General features: G+C 39.0%; 1 long non-coding RNA gene across 1 annotated transcript in view; it reads right to left on the bottom strand.

Moving 5' to 3' along the window:
• Nucleotides 1-23752, bottom strand: part of LOC128651736 (uncharacterized) — a 51702-nt gene that overhangs the window by 7103 nt on the left and 20847 nt on the right. The window contains exon 2 of the long non-coding RNA XR_008401176.1: nt 16310-16399. This is a non-coding gene — a long non-coding RNA (uncharacterized LOC128651736). The remainder of the gene's footprint in view (nt 1-16309; nt 16400-23752) is intronic.

Below are 23752 nucleotides of genomic sequence, written 5' to 3'. Positions count from 1 at the left end.
ATAATTATTATTTATTATTATATTTAATATCTACATAATGTGCCTTAAGATAACTGTCTTCAAGTGCTCTAGACCTACAGCACTAGACCTACAGCACTAAAACCGAATCGCAATTCACATATTTTACATTTAAATGTTCTTTATATAGAAGAACATTTTCTATTTATATATACATATAGATATAACCAAAATTCATTAAAATTATGGGGGGAGATAAAAAACTGAAATTAAAATCCTCCATGTCTCAAAATTGAATCAATGTAAATATTTGCATAGGAAATTAGCACATCTAGGCAAGAATCCCCGCTACTGATGAGTTCCAAATAGAACGAAACAGGCTGTCTAGGAGTGATTTCTGATTTGCTGCTATAATCCTGTTAAAAGGATAGCTGTGTTAAAACAGTATTTTTAAAGCAAAAAACCTGAGAATTTGCATATCTAATTTGCATATCTTACCCAGAATTCTCTTGTGCATTAGTAACATTGTATATGAGTTATTTCTGGGGAAAAAGCGAGCGGGGATTCTTGCCTAGATGTGCTAATTTCCTATGCAAATATTTACATTGATTCATATATATATATATATATATATATATATATATATATATATATAATTATTATTATACAGGTAAAGGTATATACATATATAGAAATATATATTTAAAAATACATAGAACATAAAGAACAATGGAATGTAAAATATGTATTTATTATTATTTGCTATGAGAGATACCAGTAAACTTAAAGTGACAAAAAATGGTATAGTTCATATTTCCTTTTTTGATTATTTTTTTTTGCATGGTTTTCTGATTTATTTATACTTTGCACTACAAAAGCCTGACAGATACTTTGCAAAGAGATCCCTTTGATTTTTAAATGATTTTTGGATGTATCAAATTAAATTAAATCCAGGAGGGGCTGATCTGTAAAGGAATTAAAAAATGGTTGGGACATGCATAAGGCTATCCTAAGAAAAAATAAACATATAATCGGTAGACTTGATGAGCCTTTTTGGTTCTCATCTACCATCACATTTTTTGTTTCTATGCCTTATGGTATATCTTGGCATTATTGCATGACTTTTTGAGCCATGCTTAGTTCACATGTTAAATGGGATTGGCTCCTAATTTAATAAAAAACATGACAAGCACAAATCACATTTTTAAACTATGAAACACGTACACAACTAAAATATGATCATCTAATGCTCCTTTATGATTTAAATTAAGTGGGTAGAGTTTTAAAGATAGCGTGTTAATAATAAGATTACGCAAAATAATAAAAATGAAGTGCACACATCTTGATTTGTTATTATCAAAGTGAAAAAGCCGGCATTCAGATACAAAATTGTATTTATTTGGCTGCATATATTTTGCTTCTGTGGTGTTGGTAGAAAATTCCTTTAAAAAGCCTGTTTCTTAGATATTTTTATATGTTTACCCAATCTGGATTTAATAAAAAATATATTTTCACTTGGATGGCTAAACTTATTCAGTCACATTTCTAATGGATAGGAATGATGTTGAGTTGATGCTGCACACAAGTGCTAGCAGATTGTAATTAGCTGACTTGAAACATGAAGTCACTGATTGGTCTCTTATTCACCCCAACATTGCAAACATAGGCCTAGATTTGGAGTTCGGCGGTAAAAGGGCTGTTAACGCTCCGCGGGCTTTTTTCTGGCCGCACCATAAATTTAACTCTGGTATCGAGAGTTAAAACAAATGCTGCGTTAGGCTCCAAAAAAGGAGCGTAGAGCATTTTTACCGCAAAAGCAACTCTCGATACCAGAGTTGCTTACGGACGCGGCCGGCCTCAAAAACGTGCTCGTGCACGATTCTCCCATAGGAAACAATGGGGCTGTTTGAGCTGAAAAAAAACCTAACACCTGCAAAAAAGCAGCGTTCAGCTCCTAACGCAGCCCCATTGATTCCTATGGGGAAACACTTCCTACGTCTGCACCTAACACCCTAACATGTACCCCGAGTCTAAACACCCCTAATCTTACACTTATTAACCCCTAATCTGCCGCCCCCGCTATCGCTGACCCCTGCATATTTTTTTTAACCCCTAATCTGCCGCTCCGTAAAACGCCGCCACCTACGTTATCCCTATGTACCCCTAATCTGCTGCCCTAACATCGCCGACCCCTATGTTATATTTATTAACCCCTAATCTGCCCCCCACAACGTCGCCTCCACCTGCCTACACTTATTAACCCCTAATCTGCCGAGCGGACCTGAGCGCTACTATAATAAAGTTATTAACCCCTAATCCGCCTCACTAACCCTATCATAAATAGTATTAACCCCTAATCTGCCCTCCCTAACATCGCCGACACCTACCTTCAATTATTAACCCCTAAACTTCCGATCGGAGCTCACCGCTATTCTAATAAATGTATTAACCCCTAAAGCTAAGTCTAACCCTAACACTAACACCCCCCTAAGTTAAATATAATTTTTATCTAACGAAATTAATTAACTCTTATTAAATAACTTATTCCTATTTAAAGCTAAATACTTACCTGTAAAATAAACCCTAATATAGCTACAATATAAATTATAATTATATTATAGCTATTTTAGGATTAATATTTATTTTACAGGCAACTTTGTAATTATTTTAACCAGGTACAATAGCTATTAAATAGTTAAGAACTATTTAATAGTTACCTAGTTAAAATAATAACAAATTTACCTGTAAAATAAATCCTAACCTAAGTTATAATTAAACCTAACACTACCCTATCAATAAAATAATTAAATAAACTACCTACAATTACCTACAATTAACCTAACACTACACTATCAATAAATAAATTAAACACAATTGCTACAAATAAATACAATTAAATAAACTAGCTAAAGTACAAAAAATAAAAAAGAACTAAGTTACAGAAAATAAAAAAATATTTACAAACATAAGAAAAATATTACAACAATTTTAAACTAATTACACCTACTCTAAGCCCCCTAATAAAATAACAAAGCCCCCCAAAATAAAAAATTCCCTACCCTATTCTAAATTAAAAAAGTTACAAGCTCTTTTACCTTACCAGCCCTGAACAGGGCCCTTTGCGGGGCATGCCCCAAGAATTTCAGCTCTTTTGCCTGTAAAAGAATAAATACAATACCCCCCCCCCCAACATTACAACCCACCACCCACATACCCCTAATCTAACCCAAACCCCCCTTAAATAAACCTAACACTAAGCCCCTGAAGATCTTCCTACCTTGTCTTCACCATCCAGGTATCACCGATCCGTCCTGGCTCCAAGATCTTCATCCAACCCAAGCGGGGGTTGGCGATCCATAATCCGGTCCAGAAGAGGCTCCAAAGTCTTCCTCCTATCCGGCAAGAAGAGGACATCCGGACCGGCAAACATCTTCTCCAAGCGGCATCTTCGATCTTCTTCCATCCGGTGCGGAGCGGGTCCATCTTGAAGCAGGCGACGCGGATCCATCCTCTTCTTCCGATGTCTCCCGACTAATGACGGTTCCTTTAAGGGACGTCATCCAAGATGGCGTCCCTCGAATTCCGATTGGCTGATAGGATTCTATCAGCCAATCGGAATTAAGGTAGGAATTTTCTGATTGGCTGATGGAATCAGCCAATCAGAATCAAGTTCAATCCGATTGGCTGATCCAATCAGATTGAGCTCGCATTCTATTGGCTGTTCCGATCAGCCAATAGAATGCGAGCTCAATCTGATTGGCTGATGGGATCGGCCAATCGGATTGAACTTGATTCTGATTGGCTGATTCCATCAGCCAATCAGAAAATTCCTACCTTAATTCCGATTGGCTGATAGAATCCTATCAGCCAATCGGAATTCGAGGGACGCCATCTTGGATGACGTCCCTTAAAGGAACCGTCATTAGTCGGGAGACATCGGAAGAAGAGGATGGATCCGCGTCGCCTGCTTCAAGATGGACCCGCTCCGCACCGGATGGAAGAAGATCGAAGATGCCGCTTGGAGAAGATGTTTGCCGGTCCGGATGTCCTCTTCTTGCCGGATAGGAGGAAGACTTTGGAGCCTCTTCTGGACCGGATTATGGATCGCCAACCCCCGCTTGGGTTGGATGAAGATCTTGGAGCCAGGACGGATCGGTGATACCTGGATGGTGAAGACAAGGTAGGAAGATCTTCAGGGGCTTAGTGTTAGGTTTATTTAAGGGGGGTTTGGGTTAGATTAGGGGTATGTGGGTGGTGGGTTGTAATGTTGGGGGGGGGGTATTGTATTTATTCTTTTACAGGCAAAAGAGCTGAAATTCTTGGGGCATGCCCCGCAAAGGGCCCTGTTCAGGGCTGGTAAGGTAAAAGAGCTTGTAACTTTTTTAATTTAGAATAGGGTAGGGAATTTTTTATTTTGGGGGGCTTTGTTATTTTATTAGGGGGCTTAGAGTAGGTGTAATTAGTTTAAAATTGTTGTAATATTTTTCTTATGTTTGTAAATATTTTTTTATTTTCTGTAACTTAGTTCTTTTTTATTTTTTGTACTTTAGCTAGTTTATTTAATTGTATTTATTTGTAGCAATTGTGTTTAATTTATTTATTGATAGTGTAGTGTTAGGTTAATTGTAGGTAATTGTAGGTAGTTTATTTAATTATTTTATTGATAGGGTAGTGTTAGGTTTAATTATAACTTAGGTTAGGATTTATTTTACAGGTAAATTTGTTATTATTTTAACTAGGTAACTATTAAATAGTTCTTAACTATTTAATAGCTATTGTACCTGGTTAAAATAATTACAAAGTTGCCTGTAAAATAAATATTAATCCTAAAATAGCTATAATATAATTATAATTTATATTGTAGCTATATTAGGATTTATTTTACAGGTAAGTATTTAGCTTTAAATAGGAATAAGTTATTTAATAAGAGTTAATTTATTTCGTTAGATAAAAATTATATTTAACTTAGGGGGGTGTTAGTGTTAGGGTTAGACTTAGCTTTAGGGGTTAATCCATTTATTAGAATAGCGGTGAGCTCCGATCGGAAGTTTAGGGGTTAATAATTGAAGGTAGGTGTCGGCGATGTTAGGGAGGGCAGATTAGGGGTTAATACTATTTATGATAGGGTTAGTGAGGCGGATTAGGGGTTAATAACTTTATTATAGTAGCGCTCAGGTCCGCTCGGCAGATTAGGGGTTAATAAGTGTAGGCAGGTGTCGGCGACGTTGAGGGGGGCAGATTAGGGGTTAATAAATATAATATAGGGGTCGGCGGTGTTAGGGGCAGCAGATTAGGGGTACATAGGGATAACGTAGGTGGCGGCGATTTGCGGTCGGAAGATTAGGGGTTAATTATTGTAAGTAGCTGGCGGCGACGTTGTGGGGGGCAGGTTAGGGGTGAATAAATATAATACAGGGGTCGGCGGGGTTAGGGGCAGCAGATTAGGGGTACATAAGTATAACGTAGGTGGCGGTCGGCAGATTAGGGGTTAAAAATTTTAATCGAGTGGCGGCGGTGTGGGGGGAGCTCGGTTTAGGGGTACATAGGTAGTTTATGGGTGTTAGTGTACTTTAGGGTACAGTAGTTAAGAGCTTTATAAACCGGCGTTAGCCAGAAAGCTCTTAACTCCTGCTATTTTCAGGCGGCTGGAATCTTGTCGTTAGAGCTCTAACGCTCACTGCAGAAACAACTCTAAATACCGGCGTTAGAAAGATCCCATTGAAAAGATAGGCTACGCAAATGGCGTAGGGGGATCTGCGGTATGGAAAAGTCGCGGCTGAAAAGTGAGCGTTAGACCCTTTAATCACTGACTCCAAATACCAGCGGGCGCCCAAAACCAGCGTTAGGAGCCTCTAACGCTGGTTTTGACGGCTACCGCCGAACTCTAAATCTAGGCCATATACTTTAAGGCCATGCTACAAATAAAGGGGACTTTCAGTCATGAAGTGCAAAATACTTTATGCTGAAAGTTCTTTTATTTGCCTGCAGCGTATGCAAAGATATGTATTCTAAATAGTAAAACCCAGCCCTCTTCTTTCCCCTTTTAAAGAAAATCACTACATCTTTTCCCCTAGATAGTATGGCAAAATATTGATGCCAACATCAGATTGTATTGCAACTTTATTGCCGGCACAAATTGCCCCAGTTGACATTGCCTTCTGAAGGGAAAACTCACGTTAAATCCCTTGGACGACTAAGAGTGTTCCATTGTATTGCTTTTACTAAAACCCTAGATGTAACTCAAATGCAAAGCCCTAACCCTCAACCCAATCCAAACTTTATCCCCAAACTCTAAGTCTAACCTGCAACTCCTAACCCTTAATCCTAACCCATACTGTAACCATAATTTCTAACCTAAAAACGATATTGCTGACACTAGCCCTGACCACAGTCTCTTAAAGGACCATGAAATATGGTAGAATAGGGGGGCGTGTCCGGACAGCAGCCATAACAGACGGAAAAAAATGGAGCTTTGAGAAGTGCCAAATTAATTTGACAAATATCGCAGAGACACTATTACAATCAGCACAGAAATCTGTTCTATTTAGTTCTCTGAAGCTAATCTCAACCAGGATAAACTATCCTTTCATAGCAATACAACCTTGCTGATATGTTTCGGCCTGTAAGATCTGAGGCGGAGGCCTAACACACAGATTCTGGCATCCACCCCCCCCCCCCCCCGGCTTCCCGGGTAAAACAGAAGAAACTAACTTGCTCAGCTATACTACCCTAAACAATACTGGAGTGACTACCTTCTACTCCCATAAAATCTTCCACATATATCCATATCTTATAAGATTGAGGGAAGGGAATCATGAAGGAAGATCTAACCCTGGTGATTGCCCTTTTAAAAGGACTTGAAAAAGCGAAGACAGCTGAATATAACCAACTTACTAACGACATACGTTCATCAGTCACGGAGGAAGACAGCATCATTCCCCTTAATTTAAGTGAGGAGACAGTACGGAGGCAGCTGCAGAGTGCACAAAATGCCGGAACTCCTGCATCTACTGAAAGTGCCCTTAATCGAGCAGAGTGAATCTACTAGCTTCCCAATGGTCCTTGCTTACATTAAACCGACTCTCAAGAAGAAAAACAACAATCACATTTTTCATCAGGACATGCAGCACACGTTGGACACTGGGCAGGTATCTCCATCACAATACAGCCCTGTTGTTTGTTGGGTGGGTTAATACAGAACTATCCAACTATACTAGGGGAAAGTTTTAGGGGTACAGATCTTAAATAGTTTGGGGCGAGAAGGATTCTAAAGAGACTGCCTTTGAAGACATGAATCAATTCCTGCCTCTATTTTCAGAGCTATTCCTAAATTGTATCCTTAATCCCTATGTTAAAAGTTACTAAATGTTCTTTGGTATTTATCATCCCTCCATATTGTGTAACTATCAGTGTTTAGTTTTGAGTGCTGGCTGTATATAACCACTAATCGTTAATTTAGGGGATAAGTTGTTTTAAAATGCATAGGTTTCCATATGTTGTATGATATAACGTCCAATATACTGACGGTGGAGCCTGTTACTTTTTGCTATACTTATATTTGCTAGGTAGTTGGTAGACACACATAGAGATCCTATAGATTTACATCCACATAGTAACTATAGTAATGCGAAAGACACCATTTATAATTTAGCTACTATATAATACTATCCCCAGCTGCCTATATTATAACCGGAGATATTGTGATAAGTGAGATGGGACACGATTCCCCTGATATGATCTAATGTAGTTCCAGACAGCCCTTATGTCCATAAACTTATACATATTAGTAGCATACCTTAACACCCACAATTCAGCCACACCTACCCCATATTGTTTGAAGGTTTATGGAAAAGGACTTAAATACTATCGGCTAGATTACGAGTCTTGCGTTAGCCTTAAAAAGCAGCGTTGAGGGGTCCCAACGCTGCTTTTTAACGCCCGCTGGTATTACGAGTCAGGCAGGAGAGGGTCTACTGCTCACTTTTTTTCCTCGATTTTAGCATACCGCAAATCCCCTTACGTCAATTGCGTATCCTATCTTTTTAATGGGATTTGCCTAACGCCGGTATTGCAATCGCCTGAAAAAGTGAGCGGTAGACCCTCTCCTGGCAAGACTCCTACCGCATTTAAAAGTCAGTAATTAAGAGTTTTATGGGCTAACGCCGGAACATAAAGCTCTTAACTAAAGTGATAAAAAGTACACTAACACCCATAAACTACCTATTAACCCCTAAACCGAGGCCCCCCCCACATCGGAAAAACTTAACTAAAATGTTTAACCCCTAATCTGCCGACCGGACATCGCCGCCACTTTAATAAATTTAATAACCCCTAAACTGCCGCACTCCCGCCTCGCAAACACTAGTTAAATTTTATTAACCCCTAATCTGCCGTCCCTAACATCGCCGACACCAAACTACATTTATTAACCCCTAATCTGCCACCCCCAACTTTGCCAATACTATATTACATTTATTAACCCCTAAACCTAAGTCTAATCCTAACACCCCCTAACTTAAATATTATTTAAATAAAACAAAATAAATTTACTACTATTACATTTTCTTGTAAAATAATTCCTAAACTAAATTACAATTACACCTAACACTACACTATCATTAAATTAATTAAATAAATTACCTACAATTAACTACAATTAAATTAAATAAACTAAAGTATAAAAAAAACAAAACGCTAAATTACAGAAAATAAAAAAAGAATTACATTTTTTTAAAACTATACATACAAAAATAAATCTCAGCGCTCCCTTCAACCCAGAAAATATATGTTTGTGCACAATATTCTAGTAGCTCCCTCAAAGTAAGACTCTTCTTGTTAATAACACTTAAAATCACACTACAATAAATACTCCTAAAACATTCACTAGAAATAATTTAAATTACTATTTAAAATCCCATAAAAAGTGTCATAAAATTGATTGGAACAGCCAATAGGATTTTTCCTACCTTAATTCCGATTGTCTGATAGGATTCTATCAGCCAATCGGAATTGAAGGGACACCATCTTGGATGACCTCACTTAAAGGAACCTTCATTCTTCAGTTGCCGTCGGATGGAAGAGAATGCTCTGCGTCGGATGTCTTCAAGATGGACCCGCTCCGTTCCGGATGGAAGAAGATAGAAGATGCCGTCTGGATGAAGACTTCTGCCGGTCTGGAGGTCCTCTTCTGGCCGGATCGGATGAAGACTTCTGCCCCTCTGGACGTCCACTTGTGCCCGGCTGGGTGAAGACGGCTCAAAGTAGGGTGATCTTCAAGGGTGTAGTGTTAGTTTTTTTTAAGGGGGGATTGAGTGGGTTTTAGAGTAGGGTTGGGTGTGTGGGTGGTGGGTTGTAATGTTGGGGGGGGTATTGTATTTTTTTTTACAGGTAAAAGAGCTGATTACTTTGGGGCAATGCCCCGCAAAAGGCCCTTTTAAGGGCTATTTGTAATTTAGTATAGGGTAGGGAATTTTATTATTTTTAATTTAATTGTAGTTAATTGTAGGTAATTGTAGGTAATTTATTTAATTAATTTAATGATAGTGTAGTGTTAGGTGTAATTGTAATTTAGGTTAGGATTTATTTTACAGGTAAATTTGTACTTATTTTAACTAGGAAGTTATTAAATAGTTAATAACTATTTAATAACTATTGTACCTAGTTAAAATAAATACAAAGTTGCCTGTAAAATAAAAATAAATCCTAAGCTAGCTACAATGTAACTATTAGTTATATTGTAGCTATCTTAGGGTTTATTTTATAGGTAAGTATTTAGTTTTAAATAGGATTAATTTATTTAATTGTAGTAAATTTATTTAGATTTATTTAAATTATATTTAAGTTAGGGGGGTGTTAGGGTTAAGGTTAGATTTAGGGGTTAATAAATTTATTATAGTGGCAGCGACGTTGGCTGCGGCAGATTAGGGGTTAATAAATTTAATTTAGTTGCGGCGACATTGGGGGGGCAGATTAGGGGTTAATAAATATAATATAGGGTTCGTCGATGTTGGGGGCATCAGATTAGGGGTTCATAAGTATAATGTAGGTGGCGGCGGTGTCCGGAGCGGCAGATTAGGGGTTAATAATATAATGTAGGTGGCGATGATGTCGGGGTGGCAAATTAGGGGTTAATAAGTGTAAGATTAGGGGTGTTTAGACTCGGGGTTCATGTTAGGGTGTTAGGTGCAGACATAAAATTAATTTCCCCATAGGAAACAATGGGGCTGCGTTAGGAGCTGAACGCTGCTTTTTTGCAGGTGTTAGGTTTTTTTTCAGCCAGCTCAGCCCCATTGTTTCCTATGGGGAAATCGTGCACGAGCACGTTTGGCCAGCTTACTGCTGACTTAAGCAGCGCTGGTATTACAGTGAGATGTGGAGCTAAATTTTGCTCAACGCTCACTTTTGTGAGGCTAACGCCGGCTTGAAGAAAACTTGTAATACCAGCGTTGGCTTAAGTGTGCGGTAAGAAAAAAAGGTTCATTAGCACCGCACAGCCTTACTGACAAAACTCGTAATCTAGCCGTATGTCTCTCTACCCCAGACATATTATTTTGTTCCTCTTTTTATTATTCTAATCTGTATAGCTGAAGCAATTCCGATATGTAACAGAACTCTAAAATAAGTTCTCCAGATATTCTAGTTTATTCAAGTTAATATACTATATATTTATTCCAAGCGGTGTTTACCCGCTGTTACATTCTACAAGACTAACATTCCTCACCAGTGTTTTCTATTTCAATAGGTCCGCAAGAGACCAGCCAATTAGTCGCTCAAGAGAGCTATTTATAATTAAAAAATAGAGGTTTCAGTTGTCTATATTTTAGAAATTGTCCTGCTTTTGTTCTACATCATTTGTCTGTGATACATGAATCTGTTTCCATATTTGTTATAACATTTATTTTATGGTTTTTCCTTTCTTATGCATAACCTCAATAAAAGATTATTAAAATTGAAAAATATGGTAGAATAGCATAATCAACAAATGCATAATAAAAAGAAAATGCAAAGCGGAGCCGAGCAGCGATCCAAGATGGCCGCTTGACGCGGAACTCCTCTATATAGCCAGCTACCCTCCCTGACCACCATAAAAGTAGCGTTGAAGCTCCGCAACACTAACAGATACTTTTGAAGGTATCAGCGACCCTTACAGACAGCCTACAATGGATACAAAGATCTGCTTCCCATGCGGCCCATCTGAGACTTCTAGAGATATATGGCGCAGTAAAATTAGACCGATGAGTCTCCAAACACTGCACGCTGCCAATAATCTCCTAAAGAGATAAATACCACACATATCCATCATGATAAGATAAACAATGGTGTTTATATATATATATATATATGTTTATATGCTCAAACTGAAACAATCAATCACATCTTAAAAGACCATGCTTGTTTTTTCACTTACAGCTCACAGCACAATATAAAAGATTGAATGTGTTATCAGTACACGATACATAAGGAGCTCAAGCACTTTGTTCTACTGAATAATCTGCGTTATATGATTTATTAAAGGTGCAGAATCTGACTCTTAACATTTATACTGGACATATTGCAGTAAAAGCTGCATTATAGCAATATAAAATCCTGCTGACAGACTATCAATATTATAAAGCTGTGTACTCCCACATACAACCACTAGAGACCACCAAATCTCTACATAAGAAGATATCTCTATATTATTGCTGCTGAAAAACATCACATTTCCTGTTTATCTGTACAACAGCAATATATATATATATTAGGGATGCACCGAAATTTCGGCCGCAGAAACGTTTCAGCTGAAAATTGCATTTTTGGCTATTTCGGTTTCCGGTTATTTTGCCTGTTATTTTCGGTAAAATTATTGTGTAGCATGTTTCAAATCTGATGCTAGCCTAGAGCTGCTGTTTAAGTTCATTACTTGACTTACTGTTTTGCATATAATGAGTTTTCTATGACTATACTTTATTTGGATAATTGTTAAAAAAAAAAACCCTGTTAAATCTGATTCTGTTACATAGAACTAAATAAAGAATAATACAGTATATTGATATTTAATATTGTTTTAAGTAGGGATGCACCAAAATTTTGGTTGCAGAAACATTTTGGCCAAAAATAGCAATATCATTTTTTGCCTGTTTTTTTTTCTTGGTAAAATTGTGTAGCATATTATTGTTTTAAGATATTTTTTGTCCAATGTTAGTGTGTTACTTTCAATAAGTGTGGGCTTTTTTTTTTTTTTTTTAATTGTCTTGAAAGTTTTCAATTTAGATTCATTCATTAAATAGTCTAATTATGCAAAAAAAAACTAAATAAAAAAAAAGTATTTGAAAAAAGACATTTTCGGTTTCGGTTTCCTGCGCTGGAAACAGTAGTTATGAAGCAGCAGTCTAAAGATCGATGCTCAATAACTTGTCCGCTGCCTCTAAGGCTGCAATCTTCAATCCACCCGATCCTATATGATCAGGCTGATTGACACCCCCTGCTAGCCGCCGATTGGCCGCAAATCTGCAGGGGGCGGCATTGCACAAGCAGTTCACCAGTACTGCTTGTGCAATGATAAATCGCTGTTGGCATTTATCGATGTGCGGCGGACATGATACGCTACATCGTCATGTCCGCTCACACTTTGGTAAATTGGCCCCCTAGAGTTGTCACTAGCCTTAAAGAGGAATTTGCCAATCTTAAATAAGTTATTAATTAACTAGGCTTTTGAGTGGAGGCTCTAAAAGATGAAAGAGACCTATTTTCTACAGATATTGATTCCACTGTCCTACTAGTAGCACAACAGGATCAACAGATTGCAGAACTTAAAGACAAGATCGATGACCTCGAAAACCGAGGCCAAACAAACAACTTAAGGTTCCGTGGGATCCCAGAAACCATTCCTTCAGACTCACTCCAGCTATATGTCATGTACTTGATTAAAGCCCTTACAGGTGAAGATTCCTCCGACATAGACAACATCTGTATAGAAAGAATCCATAACATAAGACAGATCAACCACCTCGTGATGTCATAGTATACTTTCTAAGCTACACAAAGAGCTTATCTTATCCTCAGCAAGAAAAAAATCAAACTTTCAATTTCAGAACAACCGGTTACAAATCTTCTCAGACCTCTCAACCTACACACTCCAACGCCAAAAATAACTCTCTCCACTGACCACTATTTTGACGGGGGGGGGGGGAAATCCCATACCATACTTTCCATTTGCACTAACCATAATCCACATGGGAAAAAGATTGTCCTGCAAAACCACCAAAGAAATACCGACCATCTGTACTTCATTAGGGCTCTCTATACAAGATCTCCAGCAAAAAAACTTCTTCTGTGACACGCAAAGACTCATCAACAGAACACAGTGCTCCCAATCAACCTGCAGCTGATGAAGCTCCCAAACCAAGGAGAGCAATGTGGAGTGATGTCACAAAAACAAGACCCAGAACCAGTCAGAACCAAGGACTATCTCAATCAAACACTGTTGTAACTTGAGTATATGACCTCTTTTTTACTCTCAGAAATGTCTAATCTTACATAGTTAGATTCTTTACTCACGCGTAAAATGATTACTCCTTAGGGTAACTACCTTTAAAATATCCCCCTACCACCCTACTCCTAACCTCCCATCCAATCCCCTACCTCCCCACCCCTCACTACGCAGCTGAGGGGTATTGGTCCTCAACCTGGATACCCTCTCTACTCTTTTTTTTCTTTTCAATGTTTTTTTTCTCCCCATTTTCTTAATATTTTTTAGAACCCTCTGCATTTCTAAATGCATTTTTGTCTACCATTTTTGCACTTGTTTTTGTTCTTACGTTTGTAAGTTTGATATGTTATACCCCTGAATTGCTGGATCAATGCGCTGCTGCTGAACTCTGCCTGTCTGACTACTCTACCTGTTTAACCCCTAAATTTCTGGACTGATATATTGCTACTGAACCCTGCCTGTCTGACTACTCTGCTTCTTAACCCCTGTTATTCTGGATTGCCTCTTTGTTGCCAAACCCTGCCTGCCTGACCATTCTAGTGGTGTGCCCTTGGACTGCTTTACCGTTGCCAAACCCTGCCTGCCTGAACATTCTAGTGGTTTGTCCTTGGACTGCTTTACTGTTGCCGAATCCTGCCTGTCTGACCATTCCAGTGATTTGCCTTGCCCTGTTCTGCCGTTGCCACTGGGGACTATCCTGCCTGTGGTGAGTGCCGCTCTCCTCATCTTACTAACTTTCTCTGCTCTGGGATATTCCCTATCATTCCGGCTCCACTCTGGGATAACAAGACTACTAGCCGAGTTCGGTCTCATAGAGGGGTATTCCACGAGCATTACAATACTAAAATGGGAAACCCAGACTTCTTCCTCAATGTTGAATTCTATTGAAAGGAAACTCCCTAAAACATCACGGTCTCAGAGATAGCATTCTCACCTGGACATCTCTGACCACAAATCAATTCTCTCTGACTCTAGATTTACATCTAGATGAAATAAAATTGAACTCTCAACTGTGAACACTTGTATTATTATTCATATTTCAAAGGGAAAACTTTATTCTGTAACGTTGGTTTGATTAACGCAAATAACAAGTAATCATGAACTAAAATGTAACAGTTTGTCACATTTACTATCAAAGCTAATTTTGTAAATGCTTTATTATATTACTTAATGTACATCATAAGTTTGTAATGTTTATTTTTTATGGAAAAAATCAATAAAAAGATAAAACTTAAAAAATAAATAAATGCAAAAAGCACTTCGGGCCTGATGATCAAAAACTTGCCAGCATGGAGAGAAATTACTCAAAATCATTGGGGGCTTTTTTATCATTATATTGCAATGTATGTGTCTCTCCTTTACATCTGTAACCTTATATAGCTAAATAAACATCTCTCAAGAGTGGAGAGCTTTAGTTCATCGGGCCCTTAGTCTGAATTTCAAATGAGCAGATTTTTTTCTGACGAATTGTATAGTTAGTTTAATTTTCCTTCCCCTACATCATGTGACAGCCATCAGCCAATCACAAAACTCTTGCACATGCTCAGTAGGAGTTTGTGCCCTTTATAAATTGTGCATATAAAAAGACTGTAGAACTGGCTGTGGCTCAACACGCAAGCAAACAGGAGTAGTAAACATAGAGCCACGGGTTCAAATCCCTGCACAGCCCTGTCGAGCAGAAAGCATCCAAGACTTTTTAAAGAGGCAATAGGACATATTGAGAAGGTCAGAATTACCGTTTATCTTCTTATAGATCTATTAGATGGGAGACTTAGAGAGGTTTCACACTTATGAGGCTCACCTGTAACCATTTGAACACTATAACTACTTTAAAGTGTTCAAATGGCCCAAGAGTGTCCTCTATTGTAGCTACCATAAGCTTACATATTAACTTTTCAGAGGGTCCATGAGTGGCCACAGCACTAGCTACCCCAATGCTAAAGTTTATACAAAAAATAGAGGTTTCTGAAGTAGGTGTCTTTTCTTCTAATGACTAACTTTTCACATAATGTTTGTATTGTTTTGAAATGTCTAATTATGACTGTTGCGGCATGACCATATTCACTGTTTGTCTCTAAAAACCTCAATAAAAGATTTTTAAAACAAAAAAAGATTGTGTAAGATCCAACAATGACCTACTTCTTGCGTCCTCTACCATCACCTCCTCTCATGCTAGACTACAGGACTTCTCTCGTGCGGCACCAACCCTCTGGAATGCACTTCCTCGAGCTGTCAGACTTTCCCCGAACCTCACCACCTTTAAACGTTCCCTAAAGACCTTTTTGTTCAGGGAAGCTTATCACCCGACTCATTAACAAACTAACTTCACTTACCCAACAAGATACCCTCATCTATCTCCTCATTAATATCATTCTCACCTTTGCAGTCCCCACCTCCTGTTTCCCATCCTCCCACCCATCTAGATTGTAAGTTCCCACGGGAATAGGGCACTCAATTCCCCCTATATTTCTTTGTAAAATGTTGTCTCTTATTGTATTTTTTCTCCTTTGTACTTTTATCCTTGTACCCATGGGCAGCGCTGCGGAATCTGTTGGCGCTTTATAAATAAAGAATAATAATAATAAAATAATGGGAGTGAATTGGAAATTTCATGCTCTACCTGAATCATGAAAGTTTAATTTGTACATTAGCGTTCCTTAAAGTTAACCTTTCCAGAGATCATGATAACTGGCTCCCAAAGGTTTGTTGCATGTGGGCAGTATGTACAAGATATGTAAACAAGAGATCCTAGTCTTCAGACTGTCCAGAAGACTCCTGTGATTTAAATCGACCTACTATTAGTTATACCTGGGCTTTTACATGACCGTTCCTATCAGAGATTGAATTACGGTTAGAAGACCTTTGGAGTTGTGTACATACCTGTATGAGACCGCTCAGCTCGAGAACCTTCTGGAACATGAGATTTTCTTCTCCATGCTGGTCTTGTATTTTTAGCTGATTTATTATGGTCTACAATAAATTTAGAAAAAATCTTTATGTAAAACACATGCAATATTTAGTACTAGTCACCTCCATTTTTCCAGTTTATATTAAAGAAAAATTCAGTTCAAGTCCAGTTAATAACCTGAAATGTTACAAAGGTAAGATGTAACCTGCCAGAGGTTTTAGAAACAAGTTTAGGTTACCAAAAACTGAAAAATAACATATATTTCACAGTTATAAACAAAGGCTTTTTTTCAGGGAATAAGTAATGATCTAGCAACTTGCAGCTGTTCTAACTCGGGTTGCCACCTCAGCCATGTTATGTTTTCCTTGGACACTTATAAGTTACACATGCTGCAGGGTGTGCAGGGAGTAACATGTATTGTGTTTCTAGACAGCACTACGTATATGCACTATTCATATTCCTCCCTGCAGTATGTGTAACTTATAAGTGTCCAGGAAAACATGGCTAAGGTGGCCCAATGAACAAGACCTTAAAAGTTAAAACTAACAATTCCTACAGCTGTCCCAACTTTTGTTGATTAATTACAAACCCTCTGTCTATAAAATCAGTATTGTAACAGAGTGTGTTACCACATCCGCAAAATGTTTACATTATTGCACTGCATGAAGCAGCATATTGGTACCAAAATGGTGAGAAAAAGGCAATTAAACAGACATGAAACCCATTTTATTCCATTAATGTAGAACAAATTATTTTTAACAACTTCCAGTTTACTTCTGTTATAAAATTAGCTTAATTCTTTTGATATCCTCTGCTGAAGGAACAGCAGTACACTACTGAGCACAAGCTGAACCCGTCTAATAAGATTTTGACAAGAATGTCTATTGGTAAGTATCATTTATTAACATTTAGACACTATGGGGCCTATTTAACAAAGGTCTGTCGGACCTGATACGACAGTGCGGATCAGGTCCGACAGATCTCGCTGAATGCGGAGAGCAATACGCTCTCCGTATTCAGCATTGCACCAGCAGCTCTTATGAGCTGCTGGTGCAACGCCACCCTCTGCAGATTCGAGGCCAATCGGCCGCCAGCAGGGGGGGTGTCAACCCGATCGTACTCTATCGGGTTGAATTGCGGCAATGTCTGTCCGCCTGCTCAGAGCAGGCGGACAGGTTATGGAGCAGCAGTCTTTAGACCGCTGCTTCATAACTGGTGTTTCTGGCAAGCCTGCAGGCTCGCCAGAAACACGGGCCCTCAAGTTCTATCCGGAGCTTGATAAATGGGCCCCTATATAGCTACGTTAAGGGCATTTTTTAAGTTAATATATATATTTATTTATTTTTATAAAATATATATAGCCCTGGTAAAGAATCCTTTACATTAATCCCATTGCTGTTTTGCATGTGTAAGCTTTTTTTTGCAATTTTGCGCATCGGGTCCCTTCTCCCTTTAGTTTAATTATAGTTACTTTCACGCTTCGGCTGGTTTACGCACGTCGGGTTAGCGCATGTTTGTCATTGGCTATGCACACAACGGTTTTAAGTGCAATTAATACTTTATAGCTTTATAGGATTTTTTGTGTGTGCATTTGGATCTATTGGATCATCAGTTTATTATTTAGGGGGCTTTTTTGCTCGTCCTATCTGGTCTGTGATTACGATGCAAGTCTCTCAAGTTGGGGAGCTGTTTGGGGTCCTTGAGGGCACAGGGAGTGTGGGATCCTCAGGAGGTGAGGTTACCTATGAATGTTCTAGAACTCCATGCAATTTTCAGTGCTCTTCCAGCTTGGCCTCTGTTTAAAAGAGAATAGTGTGCGTCGGCCTTAGGGTTTAAGCACGTCGGGTTAGCGCACGTCCCTTTAGTTTTATTATAGTTACTTTCACGCTTCGGCTGGTTTACGCATGTCGGGTTATCGCACGTTTATCATCGGCTATGCAATTCTCAGTGCTCTTCAAGCTTGGCGTCTGTTGAAAAGAGAATCTCATCTCCTTTTCCGACAGACAATGTCACAGCGTTAGCTTATGTCAACCATCAGGGAGGAGCTCACAGTTCCCTAGCCATGAGGGAGGTGTCTCAAATTCTCTCATTGGCAGAAATAAATTCTTGTCTAGTTTCTGTGATTCATATTCCAGGGGTTAACAACTGGGAAGCGGACTTTCTCAGTTGTCAATCTCTACATCCAGGGGAGTGGTCTCTTCACCAAGATGTGTTCAATCGGATTGTGGATCTTTGGGGTCTCCCAGAAAAAGATCTGATGGCCCCTCGTTTAAACAAAAAACTTCCAAGGTACTTTGTAAGGTCCAGGGATCCTCAAGCAGAGTTTATGTATGCACTAATAGTTCATTGGTCATTTCAGCTTGCTTATTTGTTTTCTCCTCTGGTTCTTCTACCCAGAGTGATTTCCAAGATAAGCCTTGAGAAATTTCCAGTAATCCTGATTACCCCAGCTTGGCCTTGCAGGGTTTGGTATGCAGATCTGGTTAAAATATCCAGCTGTCGTCCTTGGCCTCGGCCTATGCGGTCAGACCTGTCTCAAGGTCTGTTTTTCCATCTGGATCTTAAGTCTCTGAACTTGATGGCATGGAAATTGAAAGTTTAGTCCTTAGACATAGGGGTTTCTCTGATTCTGTGATTGAAACCTTAATTCAGGCTCGCAAGCCTGTAACTAGGAGAATCTATCATAACATCTGGAATGCCTTTATTTCTTGGTGTGTAAATCATGTTTTTTCCATTCTTTCAGAATGTCTAGGATTTTAAAGTTCTAACAAAATGGTCTGGATAAAGGTATATCTGCCAGTTCTCTGAAGGGGCAAATTTATGCTCTTTCAGTTTTGTTCCATAGGAAGATTGCAAATCCTCCTTATATTCATGGTTTTGTTCAGACTCAGGTCCTTATTAAACCTGTAATCAAGTAATTTTCTCCTCCATGGAATTTTAACTTGATGTTAACGGTTTTGCAAGCTCCTCCTTTGGAACCTATGCATTCATTTGGTGATCTCTTCTGCTACAAAAGTTTTTGAATTATCTGCTCTTTCTTGTGATCCTCTTTATCTGATTTTTAATAAAGATAAGGCAGTTTTATGGACTTATTTTGACTTTTTGCCTAAGATTGTTTTTTCAGGCAACTATAGCAGAGAGCTTGTGGTTCTTTCTTAGGCCTAGATTTGGAGTTTGGCGGTAGAAGGGCTGTTAACGCTCCGCAGGTTTTTTTCTGGCCGCACCATAAATTTAACTCTGGTATCGAGAGTTCAAACAAATGCTGCGTTAGGCTCCAAAAAAGGAGCGTAGAGCATTTTTAGCGCAAATGCAACTCTCGATACCAGAGTTGCTTACGGACGCGGCCAGCCTCAAAAACGTGCTCGTGCACGATTCTCCCATAGGAAACAATGGGGCTGTTTGAGCTGAAAAAAAACCTAACACCTGCAAAAAAGCAGCGTTCAGCTCCTAACGCAGCCCCATTGTTTCCTATGGGGAAACACTTCCTACGTCTGCACCTAACACTCTAACATGTACCCCAAGTCTAAACACCCCTAACCTTACACTTATTAACCCCTAATATGCCGCTCCCGCTATCGCTGACCCCTGCATATTTTTTTAACCCCTAATCTGCCGCTCCGTAAACCGCCGCAACCTACGTTATCCCTATGTACCCCTAATCTGCTGCCCCTAACACCGCCGACCCCTAGATTATATTTATTAACCCCTAATCTGCCCCCCACAACGTCGCCGACACCTGCCTACACTTATTAACCCCTAATCTGCCGAGCGGACCTGAGCGCTACTATAATAAAGTTATTAACCCCTAATCCGCCTCACTAACCCTATCATAAATAGTATTAACCCCTAATCTGCCCTCCCTAACATCGCCGACACCTAACTTCAATTATTAACCCCTAATCTGCCGACCGGAGCTCACCGCTATTCTAATAAATGGATTAACCCCTAAAGCTAAGTCTAACACTAACACTAACACCCCCCTAAATTAAATATAATTTACATCTAACGAAATAAATTAACTCTTATTAAATAAATGATTCCTATTTAAAGCTAAATACTTACCTGTAAAATAAATCCTAATATAGCTACAATATAAATTATAATTATATTATAGCTATTTTAGGATTAATATTTATTTTACAGGCAACTTTGTAATTATTTTAACCAGGTACAATAGCTATTAAATAGTTAAGAACTATTTAATAGTTACCTAGTTAAAATAATAACAAATTTACCTGTAAAATAAATCCTAACCTAAGATATAATTAAACCTAACACTACCCTATCAATAAATTAATTAAATAAACTACCTACAATTACCTACAATTAACCTAACACTACACTATCAATAAATTAATTAAACACAATTCCTACAAATAAATACAATTAAATAAACTAGCTAAAGTACAAAAAATAAAAAAGAACTAAGTTACAAAAAATAAAAAAATATTTACAAACATAAGAAAAATATTACAACAATTTTAAACTAATTACACCTACTCTAAGCCCCTTAATAAAATAACAAAGCCCCCCAAAATAAAAAATTCCCTACCCTATTCTAAATTAAAAAAGGTAAAAGCTCTTTTACCTTACCAGCCCTGAACAGGGCCCTTTGCGGGGCATGCCCCAAGAATTTCAGCTCTTTTGCCTGTAAAAGAATGAATACAATACCCCCCCCCCAACATTACAACCCACCACCCACATACCCCTAATCTAACCCAAACCCCCCTTAAATAAACCTAACACTAAGCCCCTGAAGATCTTCCTACCTTTTCTTCACCATCCAGGTTCACCGATCCGTCCTGAAGAGCTCCTCCGATGTCCTGATCCAAGCCCAAGCGGGGGGCTGAAGAGGTCCATGATCCGGTCAAAGTCTTCATCCAAGCGGGGCAGAAGAGGATCTTCCATCCGATTGAAGTCATCATCCAGGCGGCATCTTCTATGGTCTTCCATCCGGAGCGAAGCGGCAGGATCCTGAAGACCTCCAGCGCGGAACATCCATCCGGACCGACGACTGAACGACGAATGACTGTTCCTTTAAGGGACGTCATCCAAGATGGCGTCCCTCGAATTCCGATTGGCTGATAGGATTCTATCAGCCAATCGGAATTAAGGTAGGAATTTTCTGATTGGCTGATGGAATCAGCCAATCAGAATCAAGTTCAATCCGATTGGCTGATCCAATCAGCCAATCAGATTGAGCTCGCATTCTATTGGCTGTTCCGATCAGCCAATAGAATGCGAGCTCAATCTGATTGGCTGATTGGATCAGCCAATAGGATTGAACTAGATTCTGATTGGCTGATTCCATCAGCCAATCAGAAAATTCCTACCTTAATTCCGATTGGCTGATAGAATCCTATCAGCCAATCGGAATTCGAGGGACGCCATCTTGGATGACGTCCCTTAAAGGAACAGTCATTCGTCGTTCAGTCGTCGGTCCGGATGGATGTTCCGCGCTGGAGGTCTTCAGGATCCTGCCGCTTCGCTCCGGATGGAAGACCATAGAAGATGCCGCCTGGATGATGACTTCAATCGGATGGAAGATCCTCTTCTGCCCCGCTTGGATGAAGACTTTGACCGGATCATGGACCTCTTCAGCCCCCCGCTTGGGCTTGGATCAGGACATCGGAGGAGCTCTTCAGGACGGATCGGTGAACCTGGATGGTGAAGACAAGGTAGGAAGATCTTCAGGGGCTTAGTGTTAGGTTTATTTAAGGGGGGTTTGGGTTAGATTAGGGGTATGTGGGTGGTGGGTTGTAATGTTGGGGGGGGGTATTGTATTTATTCTTTTACAGGCAAAAGAGCTGAAATTCTTGGGGCATGCCCCGCAAAGGGCCCTGTTCAGGGCTGGTAAGGTAAAAGAGCTTTTAACTTTTTTAATTTAGAATAGGGTAGGGAATTTTTTATTTTGGGGGGCTTTGTTATTTTATTAGGGGGCTTAGAGTAGGTGTAATTAGTTTAAAATTGTTGTAATATTTTTCTTATGTTTGTAAATATTTTTTTATTTTTTGTAACTTAGTTCTTTTTTATTTTTTGTACTTTAGCTAGTTTATTTAATTGTATTTATTTGTAGGAATTGTGTTTAATTAATTTATTGATAGTGTAGTGTTAGGTTAATTGTAGGTAATTGTAGGTAGTTTATTTAATTAATTTATTGATAGGGTAGTGTTAGGTTTAATTATATCTTAGGTTAGGATTTATTTTACAGGTAAATTTGTTATTATTTTAACTAGGTAACTATTAAATAGTTCTTAACTATTTAATAGCTATTGTACCTGGTTAAAATAATTACAAAGTTGCCTGTAAAATAAATATTAATCCTAAAATAGCTATAATATAATTATAATTTATATTGTAGCTATATTAGGATTTATTTTACAGGTAAGTATTTAGCTTTAAATAGGAATCATTTATTTAATAAGAGTTAATTTATTTCGTTAGATGTAAATTATATTTAAGTTAGGGGGGTGTTAGTGTTAGGGTTAGACTTAGCTTTAGGGGTTAATCCATTTATTAGAATAGCGGTGAGCTCCGGTCGGCAGATTAGGGGTTAATAATTGAAGTTAGGTGTCGGCGATGTTAGGGAGGGCAGATTAGGGGTTAATACTATTTATGATAGGGTTAGTGAAGCGGGTTAGGGGTTAATAACTTTATTATAGTAGCGCTCAGGTCCGCTCGGCAGATTAGGGGTTAATAAGTGTAGGCAGGTGTCGGCGACGTTGAGGGGGGCAGATTAGGGGTTAATAAATATAATATAGGGGTCGGCGGTGTTAGGGGCAGCAGATTAGGGGTACATAGGGATAACGTAGGTGGCGGCGCTTTGCGGTCGGAAGATTAGGGGTTAATTATTTTAAGTAGCTGGCGGCGACGTTGTGGGGGGCAGGTTAGGGGTTAATAAATGTAATACAGGGGTCGGCGGGGTTAGGGGCAGCAGATTAGGGGTACATAAGTATAACGTAGGTGGCGGTCGGCAGATTAGGGGTTAAAAAATTTAATCGAGTGTCGGCGATGTGGGGGGACCTCGGTTTAGGGGTACATAGGTAGTTTATGGGTGTTAGTGTACTTTAGGGTACAGTAGTTAAGAGCTTTATGAACCGGCGTTAGCCCAGAAAGCTCTTAACTCCTGCAATTTTCAGGCGGCTGGAGTTTTGTCGTTAGAGCTCTAACGCTCACTTCAGAAACGACTCTAAATACCGGCGTTAGGAAGATCCCATTGAAAAGATAGGATACGCAAATGGCGTAGGGGGATCTGCGGTATGGAAAAGTCGCGGCTGAAAAGTGAGCGTTAGACCCTTTAATCACTGACTCCAAATACCAGCGGGCGGCCAAAACCAGCGTTAGGAGCCTCTAACGCTGGTTTTGACGGCTACCGCCAAACTCCAAATCTAGGCCTTTGTGTCTTAAGCCAAAGA

Source organism: Bombina bombina, chromosome 3 (assembly GCF_027579735.1).
Source record: "Bombina bombina isolate aBomBom1 chromosome 3, aBomBom1.pri, whole genome shotgun sequence".
Classification (NCBI taxonomy): domain Eukaryota; kingdom Metazoa; phylum Chordata; class Amphibia; order Anura; family Bombinatoridae; genus Bombina; species Bombina bombina.
Note: the sequence above shows the minus strand (reverse complement) of the source record. Positions and strands in the feature narration are given on the sequence as shown.